Source organism: Sus scrofa, chromosome X (genome assembly GCF_054392235.1).
Source record: "Sus scrofa isolate SSC_HxYL_T2T_F1_AM1 chromosome X, Sscrofa_HxYL_maternal_Yorkshire_Landrace_v2.0, whole genome shotgun sequence".
NCBI classification, from domain to species: Eukaryota; Metazoa; Chordata; class Mammalia; order Artiodactyla; family Suidae; genus Sus; species Sus scrofa.
In genome coordinates this window covers 22,156,849-22,171,681 of record NC_139401.1, presented here as the reverse complement: position 1 = coordinate 22,171,681, position 14,833 = coordinate 22,156,849, and the positions used below count along the sequence as shown (strand labels likewise).

Below are 14,833 nucleotides of genomic sequence, written 5' to 3'. Positions count from 1 at the left end.
TCTTACAGAGTTTAGCAAGAGAACAACCACATTGTGAGGGACTAATAACCAATAGCAAATATACATTTTCAAAAGGTAACTATTTAAAATAGCAACAAAAGAATATGAGGCACTTAAGAACAAATCAAACAAAAACTGTGATAGAGCCTTAAGAAAATTATAAAATATAACTATTAGAAGACATTAATGAAGAGTTAAATGGGGAAATACATTCATGGATAAGAATAACATGATTTAATAAGGCTCTCTCCTCACCAAGCTCATCTACAGATTCAATATTTTAATAAACATCCTAACAATTTTTTTAACATATTCAACAAGCTGATTCTAAGATTTATTCTGAAGAACAAGAGACTAGACATTTCTGAAGAAAAACAGGGTGTGGGATCTCACATCAGACATGAAAATTTTTAGAAATTATAGCAACCCAAATATTGTAGTTTTGACTTAAGAATAGGCAAACTGACCCCAGTAATAAAATGGAGAACCTAGAAACAGACTCATGCCTATATGGAAACTTGGTACCTGACCAAAGGGTCCTAAGAATTTGGGGGAAAGGTTGGACTCTTGAACAAATATGCTGAAACAATTAGTTACACATATAGAGGAAAGTAAATTTGGATTTCTTCTTTAATAAATAAATAAATAAACTCTCCATAAGATAAGGACTTGTATGTGAAAGGCAACAACCTTAAAATATTTCCAAGATATAAGAGACTATCTTTATGTCACTGGGCTAAGGAAAGATTTACTAAACAACATCACCAAATACCAGCCGCTCAAATCTGTCTAAAAAATAAAAATTAAAAACAAAACAACCTCACCACCACCACCACTAATTCTGGAGAGACAGCAGTGAGTGATGACTTGAAGCAAGATCTTAATTCTCTGCTCAGGAATTGAACCTGGGCAGCCTGGATGAAAACCAGGAATCCTAGCCACTAGACTGGCTAGAGGCTAAAAGCAGAACTGCCCTGATTCTTGCCCCCTGTTGAAAGCAAGAATGTTTCAAGGAGGCAAAGACTGTGAAAAGAGGTACAAAGTTTATTGTTAGAAACACAGTACGACATGTGGGAAAGCACACAGAGACTAGTCTATTTATCTAAGGCAGAAGCAGAGCACTAATACACACCCAAAGAAGTGTGGGTTTGGGCGTCCCCCTGAATGAGGAGCACACCAGAGAGCTAACTTAAACCACATATATAGGACAGTCCTTCTGGCTCTTTGTCTTCCTTTGGCCCATTATCTTGTTTTATCTTGTACACCTGACCAGACCCAGGGCCCTCCCCTGATCTACATGCTCATATTTTGGCCAGGATGGATTCCAAAGCAAAGCATGGGGGAAAGGTTATCTAGACTTACTATGGCCTGGCACCCCTCCCTTTCTGACCCGGAGGCATCTCTCTGTGCATGTGTAGTTGGGGTCTCCCTGACCCCGAGCATGGGGAGTATGTACGTGACTTCTTTGTTCTTCCTTCCATCCAAGCAGGGCTCAGGACCTCTTTTGATCCTGTCATTACCCATGTTTATCAAGTTCACAGAAGACAAGTACCAGTTAGTTACTTGCCTTGTGCCTGTTGTTATTTCTATCCTCAAGTATAGATAGGTGGCTGGTTGTAATTGTTTGTCCTGGAGCCCACCTATCTCCTGCCTCAGGAAGTGTAAGTAAGAGGCTAGTTGTACCTATCTCCTGCTTCAAGAAGTGTTATATTAGAGGCTAGTTCCAAATGTCTATTCTGGAGCCCATCTACCTCCTGCCTCCCCCTACTTCTGAAGATCACATCTTAAGAGGAAAATTATCAAGAAGAGTCACGTCCAGGTGACGATAACTAGCATAATGCATGGTGAGGGGCCTGGAGATCTTGCATATTGAGTGATTGCATTAACTTGGGCTATTTAATTTTTTTTTTTATTTTCCCACTGTACAGCAAGGGGGTCAGGTTATCCTTACATATATACATTACAATTACATTTTTCCCCCACCCTTTCTTCTGTTGCAACATGAGTATCTAGACAAAGTTCTCAATGCTATTCAGCAGGATCTCCTTGTAAATCTATTCTAAGTTGTGTCTGATAAGCCCAAGCTCCCGATCCCTCCCGCTCCCTCCCCCTCCCATCAGGCAGCCACAAGTCTATTCTCCAAGTCCATGATTTTCTTTTCTGAGATGTTCATTTGTGCTGGATATTAGATTCCAGTTATGCAAATCAAAACTACCATGAGGTATCACCTCACACCAGTCAGAATGGCCATCATTAATAAATCCACAAATAACAAGTGCTGGAGGGGCCGTGGAGAAAAGGGAACCCTCCTGCACTGTTGGTGGGAATGTAAACTGGTACAGCCACTATGGAGAACAGTTTGGAGATACCTTAGAAATCTATACATAGAACTTCCATATGACCCTGCAATCCCACTCTTGGGCATCTATCTGGACAAAACTCTATTTAATTTTTTAAAAAGTGAGAAAGTGAAAATTTTTACATGGCAACAACTAGCTACCTTCAACTATTTAAAGTACAGAAGCGTTCAGAAGACTTGATGTATGTTGGAGGATAAGAACTATAACCGAGCAGGGCCCTGTGGGGCTCCTGGGCACAGGACCCTTTCTGTGTGCCCCATTTCTTTTTAGGAAATAGGCTTCATTCAGCTTCCTTGACCTTCCCTGAGTTCCAAAGGGCAGGTTCAATCAGCTGCTAATCTGTGAAGGAAGGCGATGCAGAGACCAGGGAAGAGCAGTCAAACAATAGTACAGCCTTGGGGAAGGTTCCTGGTTCCTCCTCAAAGAATATAACACAATCTTTGAGCTCTTCTGCACAACTAAAACCCCCAACAAGTAGAAGATATTAACTACCTGACGAAGCATTCTTCATTCTGGAAAGAAGGACCACCAGAACCAGTCCCAGGGCCACTAAGTACCAGCTTTGAAAAACAATGCAAGCTTGCATCTGCCTTGATGCTTATCTGTGGCCCTATCTTCTATTCCCAAACTATGAAACCACATCCTAGTCTCTCCCTAAGAGGGCACAGTTTTTAAGGCATTAGCCTGCATGGCCTCCTTTGCCTGGCAAACCAACAAAAGCTATTTTTTTCTCCTTCACCCAAAACTGTCTCTGCAATTCTGTTCGGCACTGATGGACAGAGGCCAAGTTTTGGCAACAGAGCTCATAACCACATCTCCAGTTTTCTCTCTTCTCCTGGGAAGGACCAGTATGGAAGGAATTTTTTAGATTTCTTTCCTCTAACTACTCCTCTACGGTAGCGGACATGACAAAAAAGAGGCTCAGGCATATGTCGCCCCTGACCTTGCCGGCTTCTTCTTTTGAAATTCGTGGGCAGTTCTCTACCGTACCTATAGGACATGGTAGAGATATTTACAGAGATGGCTTTTCTGCCCTGCAACAAAGCCAATCAAATTTGCAGGGAAGTGGTGGAAGCTAAATCATGTTTTCAGGTCAAAGTCACAATTTTAGCCACAATCATGTGGACCTCCCAGTGATATCTGACTTCTATTTCCAGTTGACTCAAAACCAACAAGGGAAAATGTTATGAAAAGTTATCCACCTGACCCCAACCTTCAAAACCCCCACCAGACTTTTCAGTTATGTTGATATATCCTTCCTTGACCTGCAAAGTATTTTCAATAACCCCCCTCTCAGGAGTGGTTCTCCCAAGCACGAGATAAATGGATATAACTTAGTAAAAAGAAATATTTCAATTTGAACTTGTTAGTATCAAAGAACTTCCTAACAATTGGCTGGTTCCGTTGAGTTTCCAGTGAGAAATAAAATCCTGCCTGCCGTATCAGTAAACAAAGGATGTCATGGTCATCAGAGATTGCAGCTACCTATGACCCCTGTGAGACTTGAGGAAACTTGGGAAACAACGAACACCTGCCTTCTATCATCCATTTCAGCCACCATCAATGGTGAGCCCTCAGGATGTGAAAAACATAGGATAATGGCCCCATACAGCTGAAGAATGTAACAAAGTAATGACTTCTTTGTGCCCTGATCCTTGCATCTTTCCATACATAAAAAAGTGCTAAATTTTTTAATTTGAGAAATCTAGCCTTATGTTGTTAACAATAATCTTTTTTCCCTACTACCTGCCCTTTGTTACCAAACTCCAATATACCCTAGCTCCCCACCCACCCACCTCCCCATAGTTTTCTCAGGGTTACTTGAGAAGCTGTCTCCCAGACTATCATCCTCATTTTGCCTCAAATAAAACTTAGCTCACAACTCTCCTGTTGTGATTTTTTTAAGGCGACACCAGCAAATTTCTGTTGGAAGCCACCAACCCACAGAAACAGGAGGGGGTGTTCCTATAGTATCCATGGCCTCTAATGTCCCTTCCAACTGTAGGATTCAAGGAAATAAACACAGGCTTAAAATGTAAGTTGAGTCATTTAAGATCCTAAAAAACAAGAGCAATGAAAATAGTTTTGGACCAATTTTTTTTATTTTTTATTAAAGTACAGTTGATTTACAATGCTGTACCAATTTCTGCCACAGACCAAACTGATCCAGTGATATATATATATATATATATATATATATATATATATATACACATTCCCTTCCTTATATTATTTCCATCATAGTCTAGCCCAAGGGACTGGATATAGTTCCCTATGCTATATAATAGGACCTCATTACTTACCCATTCTAAATGTAATAGTTTGCATCTACTAACCCCAAACTCCCAGTCCATCCCACTCCCCACCCCCTTGGCAACCACAAGTCTGTTCTCTATTTGACCAATATTCTTTAGTTGCAAAGTAACTTTTTCAAAACTTGTATGCTATTTCCCTATATTTTTTGTCATTGGAATACCACAGGAATCTTATTTTCTAACAAAAATTTGAACTGTATCAACCACAAAAGCAAGACTATTTCTCACACAGAGAAGAATGTTCTTACCTGGAGAATTAATCATCCCTTGAAAAGGTTGTGGAGACGGACTCAGATGCCTTTAGAGAGAGCAGAAAGCATTCTGTATGAATGCTTTATCTGTCTTTTTCAAACTCCCAGCTCGCTTTGTTTTTCTGCCAATGCTGCATCCTCCTTTCCTATTTTGAAAACTGACCCTTATAAGAGAGTGGGTGGGTGGGTCCGCTGCTCATCTGAGTATCAGAATCACCTGGAGAGGTTTTGTAACAGCCAATGATCACACCATACCCCAGACCAATTAAATTAGAATCTCCAGAGGTGGGGCCCAGACCTGTGGTGTTTCTTTTCAAGGTCTTCTGATTCCACTGTGTGGGCAATATTGAGACCCACTGTTTTAGCAAACACCAGAAATTCCCAAACGAGACTGCATCAGAATCCCCTGGAGCGCTGATGCAACCAGGCTTCTGGGCTGCACCCTGCTGGCTTTCTGATTCAGGATGTCTACAGTAGGGCTTAGAATTTGCATCTCTACCAAGTTTCCAGGTGATTCTGCTGACCACACTGCAAAATGTGTGGACAGTAGCTCATCTGGTTCTCAGATAGGGAGGCTTTAGGATTAAAAACTGGTTGGTGAGGTTTCCACGGCAAGGTGGACGCCCCCAAAACACACACACACACATCATTAAGAAGTGGTTCCTTGGTGTTCCCGTCGTGCCGCAGTGGTTAACAATCCGACTAGGAACCATGAAGTTGAGGGTTCGATCCCTGGCCTTGCTCAGTGGGTTAAGAATCCGGCGTTGCTGTGGCTCTGGTGTAGGCCGGTAGCTACAGCTCCGATTCGACCCCTAGCCTGGAAACTCCATACGCCACAAGAGCGGCCCAAGAAATGGCAAAAAGATAAAAAAAAAAAAAAAAAAAAAAAAAAAAAAAAAAGTAGTTCCTTGGAGTTCCTGCCATGGTGCAATGGGATTGGCAGTGTCTCTGCAGCACTAGGATGTAGGTTCAATCCCTGGCCTGGCAGAGGGGGGTTAAAGGATCCGGTGTTGCAACAGCTGCAGCGTACTTTGCAACTGTGGCTTGGATCTGGCTCCCTGATCCGGTACCGCAGGGCAGCAAAAAAGGAAGAAAAAAAAAAAGTGGTTCCCTCCCTCCAGTTTTCTCCATCTACTTTAAAGTAGGGTTTGTGCTTCTTCACACAATTAAGCCTAGAGCTCAATTTTAAGGGTTTTAACCAGTATTTTTATAGCCAAAGGATGCCAAGCAAGCTTCCCAAAGTTCCACCAGCACTGATAGAAACGGGCTGAAAAATCCTCGAATCAGGAAGTTCCCCGCTACCTAGTGGTTAGGATTTGGCTCTTTTACCCCTGTGGCCTGGATTCAATCCCTGGTCTGAGAACTGAGATCCCACATCATGCTGCTGCTCACCAAAGCCAAAACAACTCATAATCCAAAGCCCACATCACCACCTCTTTAAGAAGGAGAAAAAAAACACAAAATATGCATACACATATATGTGTGTGTATATATATACATACATACGTATATGTTCACTTTTTCATAATAATATTTATGAAAAAATCATGAAATCAAGTTTTTTAAGTGCAGTTAATGTGGCCATTGTTTGGCAAGGCTAGTAGGTCCCTGCAGTTTGAGACGGACAGATCCACAATGCTCCAGGGGCATATCCTTCTGCGCCCATCTCCCCGGGTATTTGGGAACTCTGTCTGAAGGAAAACCCAAGGTGCATCTGCTTTTCCCATGTGTTTCAAGCCTTGATAGTCTTTTAGTGTTTTGGAGGTTTTGTTGCAGAAGAACATTGGGAACCAAAAAAATTAAGTTACTCCTGCTAAATTTGTGCAGTCTCAGCAACCTGGCCACATCCTTGGGCCAATCTATCTTTGCAAGCAGATCTGGTCTCCAGTTCCAGATGCATGCAATTCCCCCAGTTTTGAAAATCTGCAGGCTGTTTCCATATCAAACTCAATGATTAGAGTGCCAATACCATTCTTTCCCTGAAATTCAAAGGGAAGAGTTCCATTTTTTTCTACTTTATATTCAGCATTTGCTGCTATATTCTCAATGTCTTCATTGCCTTTCACAGTCTTCTTTCAAGTTGGGAGTGAGAATGTAATGAAATTCAGGAAGAACGACATAAATGTAACCTCATCCCTGAGGGAAAATGCAATCCTTCATTTTGCCTAAGATTGAAAACCTTAACTCGTGTTCCTTGAAAATGTGTTTCCAACCATCTTGATCATCATTCTATTCTGGGTAAAATGAGAAAACAGGTGTGAAATACTTGAAAGAGCTCACAACACTGTACAAATATAAGGGTTGGTTATTATTATTCCCAGACACAGACTGCTTCTCAGGCATGTGATCCTCTTCTCTGATGACTCAATGGTTGATAACTCCTCTTACAACTGGTCCAAGAGTAGTAATTAGTCATGTCTCTGGCCCTCACTCTGGGACTGCCTGGGGTTGGGCAGGATAGGGGCGGGGGTGGGGGAGAGTGAGTCACTTAAAGACAATACTAAGTACTGTTTCATGATCTTTAGAGCATCAAACCAGAATTGGGTCTTGTTATGTTGACCTTATATTCTCCTGGGCTGGGCTAAAGGCACTTTTTATTTAAAACCCAAACCTAGGGAGTTCCTGTTATAGTGCCCCGGAAATGAATCCGACTAGTATCCATGAAGATGCAGGGTCAATCCCTGGCTTAACTCAGTGGGTTAAGGATCCAGAGTTGCCGTGAGCTGTGGTATAGGTTGCAGACGAGGCTCAGATCTGACATTGCCATGGCTGTGGTGGAGGCCAGCAGCTATACCTCTGATTCCACCCCTAGCCTGAGAACTTCCATATGTTTGGCCCTAAAACAAACAAACAAAAAAATGAACCTAGCTGGCCTCACAACCAAATTTCAAGGTGCAAGGAGAAGGGCTTAATTCAACTCTCATAATGTATACACGGGTCAAGGAAATCCAGAAAATTGACTTGCCCAATGTTTCACAATGACACAGGAACTCAGCCCTGATGAAGCTTGATATGCAGAATCATACTATCTGAAGCTAAACTACACTGATCAGAAGCCCAATGATTAGGAGAAATGAAGAGAGAAAAAGATTCTTTTTACACAAATTTACGGATGTGCTAAAGGAAGTGGGTCTGAACATTGAGGATTTTGGTGACACGCCTTTTAAAAAAGAGCTTACAAAGTATTTCCATCTGTGGTAAAGTAGCCCTCATACCCATTAATGATTCACAACTCAGCTCAGCCAACGGGGCAGAGAACAAACTTGATCATTAGCACAAACCACTATTGTCAGCACTAATGAAAGTAATTAACATCAATATTTAAGTTTTTTGCTTATCGAGTAATTGGTAATGGATTTAAAAAATAACTTTGTGGGGAAATTAGCCAGCCATCCCATAACTCTATACTTTCGTTCCATTATTTTAAACATCTTAATTGCCGGGAAAGCTTAACCACACAAAATGAAAAAAAAAAAAAGAAAGAAAAAGAGGAACTCAGGGAGGGTGGTTCATCATTTTCCACAGCTTACTTTTTTCATTATAATACATTTTCAATTTTTAATTAAATGAACAAAATAGCTGTGTTGCCTGTGAGATTATATACAATTGCCAAATAAAGCTGCAGACATCACTCTCCTTAATGTTCTTAGAGAAGACTGCTCTGCTGTCTTTTAAATAGGCGCATTTTCTTCACTTATCTTGTTTTGAATTTGTACAGGCTTATAAAATCACAACAGATGTTTCCTGTGGGTACCAGGTACCAAATAAATTATACATTAGTTCCCCGTAGGTTTTCTTCCTTACCAGTCATCAGATTCTTTTGAACTCAAAATTGAGTAAGACAAAATCAACTCTATTTTCAATCTTGCCTATTCCTGCATGGAGAAAGAAGGTCAAGCCAATGACAGTAACTTTGGCATTCAGAATTTTTAAAAAAATTTAAGGGAAAAGTTGACTACCTGCCCATTTCCCACTGTGTCCAAGTTTAAACATGACTATGCCAATACACCAACGGGCATTTATTGTGTCCTGAGCACTATGAAGGACAGAGAATAATGAGACATGGTCCCTAAATTCAGGAGGCTACCATCAAAAGCAACCAAATTAAACACAAGAGTAATACATGGAGGGGAGCAGTGGAGTTCCTCTCTCTGGAGTTTGAAAAGCATTTTCAGTAGGTAGGGAATTAGTTACACACAAGATGGCTACCCAAGTTTCTTTAAGTTTTATGGTTCACACTTGATTCAGTTAAAAGTTGTGGGGATTTGATATATTAGGCAAAAGACCCCAAATATCAGTGGTGATACATGAGCTACAAGAGACGACCTTGAAATAGGCTCTGCCATGCCCAGTCATTGTTAGCCATCAGATATAAAGATCACACATGGTTAGAGAGGAAGAAAGTGAGAAGGAGCCAAGGGTCAGGTCCTCAGTGATTCTCCAAGTAGCCTGCAGATGACAGTGCAAAGAAAGGGGTCTTGGCAACTGGCTGGTGTGAGCCTTCTAGAAAGTGGTTTCCCAATAAAAGTAAAACGACAGTGGCCAGTCTACATCTAGGCGCTGGGTCCTGCAGGAGTAGTTATAGTTAAGACTGCCCACACGGCTGCAGTTTCAAGTAGGAGGAGAAGGGGTGGTTGTGGATCTATATTAAGGGCATCCATTTACAATGAAGCAGCAAGGGCAAAAGGAAAGATCAAGAACTATTATATGGTCAACTATCAGGGGCAAAGAAAATGGAGGGCCAGGACAGTCCCAGCCTGAATAAAAGTAACACTGGAGAATAGAGAAGTAGGGGTTGCATGTTTGGGGAGTAAGAAGCCAAGTTTCTAGAGGTGTAACCATGAGGCAACCAAATGACCCTTCCTCTGTTCTCATTAACTACTCAAGCCTGAGAAGGCTGGGTTCCCAATTTATAGAAAGATGAGACTATACCACAAAGACTGACAAGCTAAGAACTGAAAACTTGTCTCAAATATGTCTTTATTATCCTAGAGGCTTAGGTGTTTTACAGTGTAGACCCTAACTTCAAAACTGTTCACACCTTAGCCCAAGAAACACAGACCCTTATTACTCTGCAACTTCACCATTTGGGCAACTCCCCTCCCCAAATCTAAAGAGCCATCATCATTGTCATTTATTACCATAGAGATGGTGATGATGTGGGAGCTTAGGAATTATCATTGTTGGTCTGACCCAGGTTTTTGCAAACATGGCTGTGGCCTGTCCCTGTCACTTCTAAAATTGCTTATCACTACTCAATGCAATGTGTAAATAGTGGCAGCTGCAGTTGGAGCAAAGAATCTTACTTCTTATCATGAAAATTACTTGTTCTGAAGCATGTTCTGCAAGGCAGCTCTTTACTAAAAGTGCCCCACTATTTCTTGAATTTTAACCATTTTGTTCTAGCAAGTCAAAGGAGTGTGCACACAGCTGATGACAATCCAGACCTCTTTCCTTGTCCTTCCTTGCCCTCTAGAACTTAGCAACTAAGCTAAGAGCCCAGATCAAAGCGTCTTCTAGTTTCTGACACATAATAAGGTTTAGGGTCTACAGGTTCAGACACAATAGCTGAGTTTCTGTGCTCCAACTGAGATTTCCATGACCACCAACCATACCTGCTACCTTATATCTTCCTCACCAACCCAAGCCTAGGACCATCTCTGAGCACACCTGTAATATGGTCCATGGCTTCCCTGCCATCACTCTTATTTTCCTGGTGACACAGTCTGTTTTAACTGCCTCCCTTAGCTCTCACTCTCAATAACTCCCACTCAAGAAAAGAAGACCCCCTAGACCGGAAAAAAATACAGGGTCTGCATCTAAGAGTGAGTGCCCCCTTGAATTTTGCACCCTGGATACCTCCCTTGCTTTACTTTAGTCCTAGCCCTGAGAAAGCCCATCCTGATTGGCAGACCATTCAGCTGGTCCTCAATGATCCCTGTGTATTGTTAGTTGTTTTTGTATAACAAACCATTCCCCCAATTCACTGGCTTAAAGTAACAACCATGGATTTATAACAAGATTCTGGAAATTGGCAACTTCGGCGGGGCTAAATTGAATAATTCCTCTGGTCTCAGCCAGGCTCCTTCATGCAACCTTCCTCAGCTGTGGATGGGCTGGGTGACTCTCCTTCTGAGGGTTGACTGCATGTTGACTGGATTGCCTCAGATCACCGCTATAAGGTCTCTTATCCTCCAATCAGGGCTTGTTCTCAAGGAAGGTAGGTAAGGCTCCCAGACAGAGCAAACAGAAGAAGTGCACAAAACATACTGATGCCTAAGCTCAGAGATGACACTCAGTCATGTCTGCCAAGTTCTGCTAGCCATTAAGCATCATAATGCCAGCCCAGATTAAAGTGTGGGAAATTTCCTCTACCTGCCAATGGAATAAGCCACAGTCACAATGTAAAAAACCTGGATACAAGGACGGGTGACGAATCATAGCTATTTTAGTCATCAATTTACCATACCTTGCCTAGCTTCACCCTTGGAGGCCTCTTCTCCAGGATGCTCTATTTTCAAAACCTGAGCCCACTGAGTAAGGTTCCACTATGTCTGGATAGAAATCTAATAAATAGGGTAATATATACCCATGTGCCAAGTTTTCAACAGCCATCTGAATTTCTAACCACTAAGTCTATACATGTCCATGAATTCAGTGATATCAAAACTTCTAGAAGTTGGACTGAGATTGTAACATTCCTTTGGAACTGTTGCTAAACTAATAAAATGTCTCCAAGAGGCCAGCCTCCAGGGCAATTTCAGTTCCATCCTCCCCACCCCGATTCTGTCCTTACCTTCTGCCTTCTAATTTTCACAGAATCTCTCCTCCTTGCCTTGAAGGCACTCTGGTACCAAGCAAGCCATAAAGCCTTACACCTGAGCCTGCCTTAATGAGAAACCACTGTCAAAATTTCTTATCTGAACCTGTGATTCTCAAAGAATAGTCTCTTCAGCAAATGATGCTCGGAAAACTAGGTATCCACATGCAAAAGAATGAAGTTAGGCCCCTATTTCATATCATATATAACAACGAACTCAAAATGGACCAAAGACCTCAATCTAACAACTAAAACTATAAAACTCTTAGAAGAGAACTTAGGGGTAAATCTTCATGACCATAGACCCAGCAAAGGATTCTTAGGTCTGACATGGAAAGCACAAGTAACAAAAGAAAAAGTAGGTAAGTTGGACTTCAAAATTAGAAATTTTTGTGCATCAAAGGAAACCATAAAGAAAGTGAAAAGATAGCCCACAAAATGGTACAAAATATTTGCACATTATGTATCTGATAAGAGTCTAGTCTCCAGAATACATAGACATTTTACACCTCAACAGCAAAAAGACAAACAACCCAAGATGAAGAAGCAATGGATTTTAGTGAATAGATAACAGTCCCTGCAACAGAAGGAGAGTTAAGGCCTGTGCCTTGTTTGGGCTGAGTTCCTGAGAGTTTTCCTGGGAAGCCTAGATTAAACAGATACAAGATAGGGCTAGTTTCTCACTGTGGTTGGTTGCCTATTTTGGCCCCATTTCACCATGGCTTTCTGCATGCACACCCTTGCCATAGCATCATCATGGGCAGAATATACTTCTCTGTACCTTTCCTGTCACTTTAGCCATGTGACTTGCTTTAGCAAAAAAAAAAAAAAAAAAGAAGAAGTGATAGTTGTGCCAGTTTTAAGCTTAAGCCTTGACACTTTCTCTTTTGTCTTTTTACCATCATGATGAGAACCATGTGCTTCAGGTGGCTCACTGATCCCAATAGAAAGATGAGAGACACACAGAGCAAAAACAAATTGCCCCAGCTAAGCTCAGCCTTGATTAGTCAATCTGTAGTCAACCCCCAGATCTGTGAACCAAATACCCACTTGTTTGGTAAGATTTTGCAGTTGTTGGTTATGCACCATTACTGTGGTCATAGTTAACTGGAACACCATCCCAGCCCCATCTCGCCACAGTTAATTGTCACAGAGCCAGTGGTAGGCTCAGATATTCTGGGATGAAGACAGCAGTCAGCTTCTCCAAGCTAAGTGTCCTGCTGATTTTCAGGTAAAGCCAAATGTGAGCCATGTTCTAGAATCCACGGATGCTCAAGAAAGGAGACAAACACTCCTCCTTGCCAGCTGATTAAGTACACAAGGCTGCTAACTGCATCATATTCAAAACCTCATAACTCCTAACACGTTCCACAGAAGAAGCAGATGTCATCTTGACAGCATTTCTTTGTTTTCTCAATAGATGCTACATGAGCTGCCCATGCTCTCTAGAGCAGGCAATTTATCAGGAGATCAAGATCATTCGCTGTGTTTTATTAATACATTTTATGCAGTCATACTGATTTCAAACAAAGGTATCTTCTGTCTAATTGTTTTTGCCTTTAATCTGACGGGAGCATTATTTTAGAACAATTGTATCAATCCCAAAGTTATCTTGAGTGTAAAATGTAAAGAGACTACACAAAGTGCTTCTACCTATAATGAAGTGTCAAAAACTTCCTGAGTCTGACAGTTTTACCCAGAAATTTAAAATAACATTTTACCTTTTCCCCCCTCTGTAATATCATTTTTCTTTCTAAGCAGGAAGACATTAGATGCCATGGAATTCTCAGAAGAATTGAGTATAGAGAAAAACTAGCTGCAAATCAGCCTGAGCTTTTTCAAAAGGCAGGGGGCAGGTTTAGAGGTACTCAACGTCGTGACCATCTCTGGACTGCCCTCACCAACAACACAAGTGCCTCTCTCTTTGCAAAACCACCGTCACCTTGTGACATGCTCCCTCTGAACCACAGAATGAAGTAAGAGACTCTCATGTACATATTGCAGCTGACAGGATGCACTTCCCAGACTTACTGGGAGCCTGGGGCTCTCCCGGTGCGCTCCGAAAGCCATTGGTGCATTTTTGTGGGGCCACATCTCTGAACCAATGACTGAGCACCACAGGGATACTGAGTAAGTGAAGCCCACTCCTAGGAGGTGGGGATATCTCTGATGGCTGGAGAACACAACAGTCTAGGATGCTTCCATCCAGCTTCTCCCTCCCCGCTTCACTCCGGGTCACCCTTGGTTGTGGTCTGATGTCTCCCTACCCTTGCCCAGCACCCTCTCCATTTCTTTTCTTTTCTTTTCTTTTAATGCCCACACCCTAAGTTCCCAGGCCAGGGACTGCCTCTGAGCTGCAGCTGGAACTTATGCCACATCTGCAGCAACCCCGGATCCTTGATCCACTGGCAGGACGGGGTGCTCCCAAGATGTCGTCGATCCCATTGCACCACAATGGGAACTCCAACGCCAAATCCTTTAACCCACTACCCCTGGCTGGTGATCAAACGCATGTGCCTCTGCAGCCACCCCAGCTGCAGCAGTCAGATTCTTAATTCACTGCACCACAGTGGTAATTCCTCCATTTTTTTCTCACATGCATTTCTCTTAATAAAAACCCTGCACATTTAATCCTGTTTTAACATCGGATTCTTAGAGGACTGGGACCACCATGTAACATACGCCCATCCTATCATTTGGGCCGAATGGTCAGAAGAGAATGGTCTCACTGCTCTTAAGAAAACCTATTCTTGGAGTTCTCCTGTGGCTCTGTAGGTTAAGGATCCGGCATTGTCACTATAGCAGCTTGGGTTGCTACTGTGGTGTGGGTTTGATCCCTGGCCCAGGAACTTCTGCATGCCCCAGTCAAGGCCGAAAAAAGAAAAAGAAAAGAAAGAAAGAAAACCTACTCTTACATAAACTCGATGAACTTTCTGGATGGCCTAATATTAAATGCTCTGCATTTGCTTATTATAATTGTTATTTATCACTGATTACAATAATAAAAAAACCTATCTCTTGGTTGTTGTTATTGTAATAATCAAGGAAGTTACATAGAGTAATCCCATTTACTTACCATGTATAAAC

The 14,833-nt window shown here is 41.9% G+C and overlaps 1 long non-coding RNA gene across 2 annotated transcripts in view; it reads right to left on the bottom strand.

Moving 5' to 3' along the window:
- Positions 1 to 14,833, bottom strand: part of LOC106506923 (uncharacterized) — a 134,498-nt gene that overhangs the window by 94,468 nt on the left and 25,197 nt on the right. The window contains exon 1 of one of the 2 annotated variants that reach the window (XR_014835823.1): positions 4,924 to 5,068. The exons of the other annotated variant lie outside the window; for it this stretch is intronic. This is a non-coding gene — a long non-coding RNA (uncharacterized LOC106506923). Of the gene's footprint in view, positions 1 to 4,923; positions 5,069 to 14,833 lie in introns of those variants that run through there. 2 annotated transcript variants of the gene reach the window in all.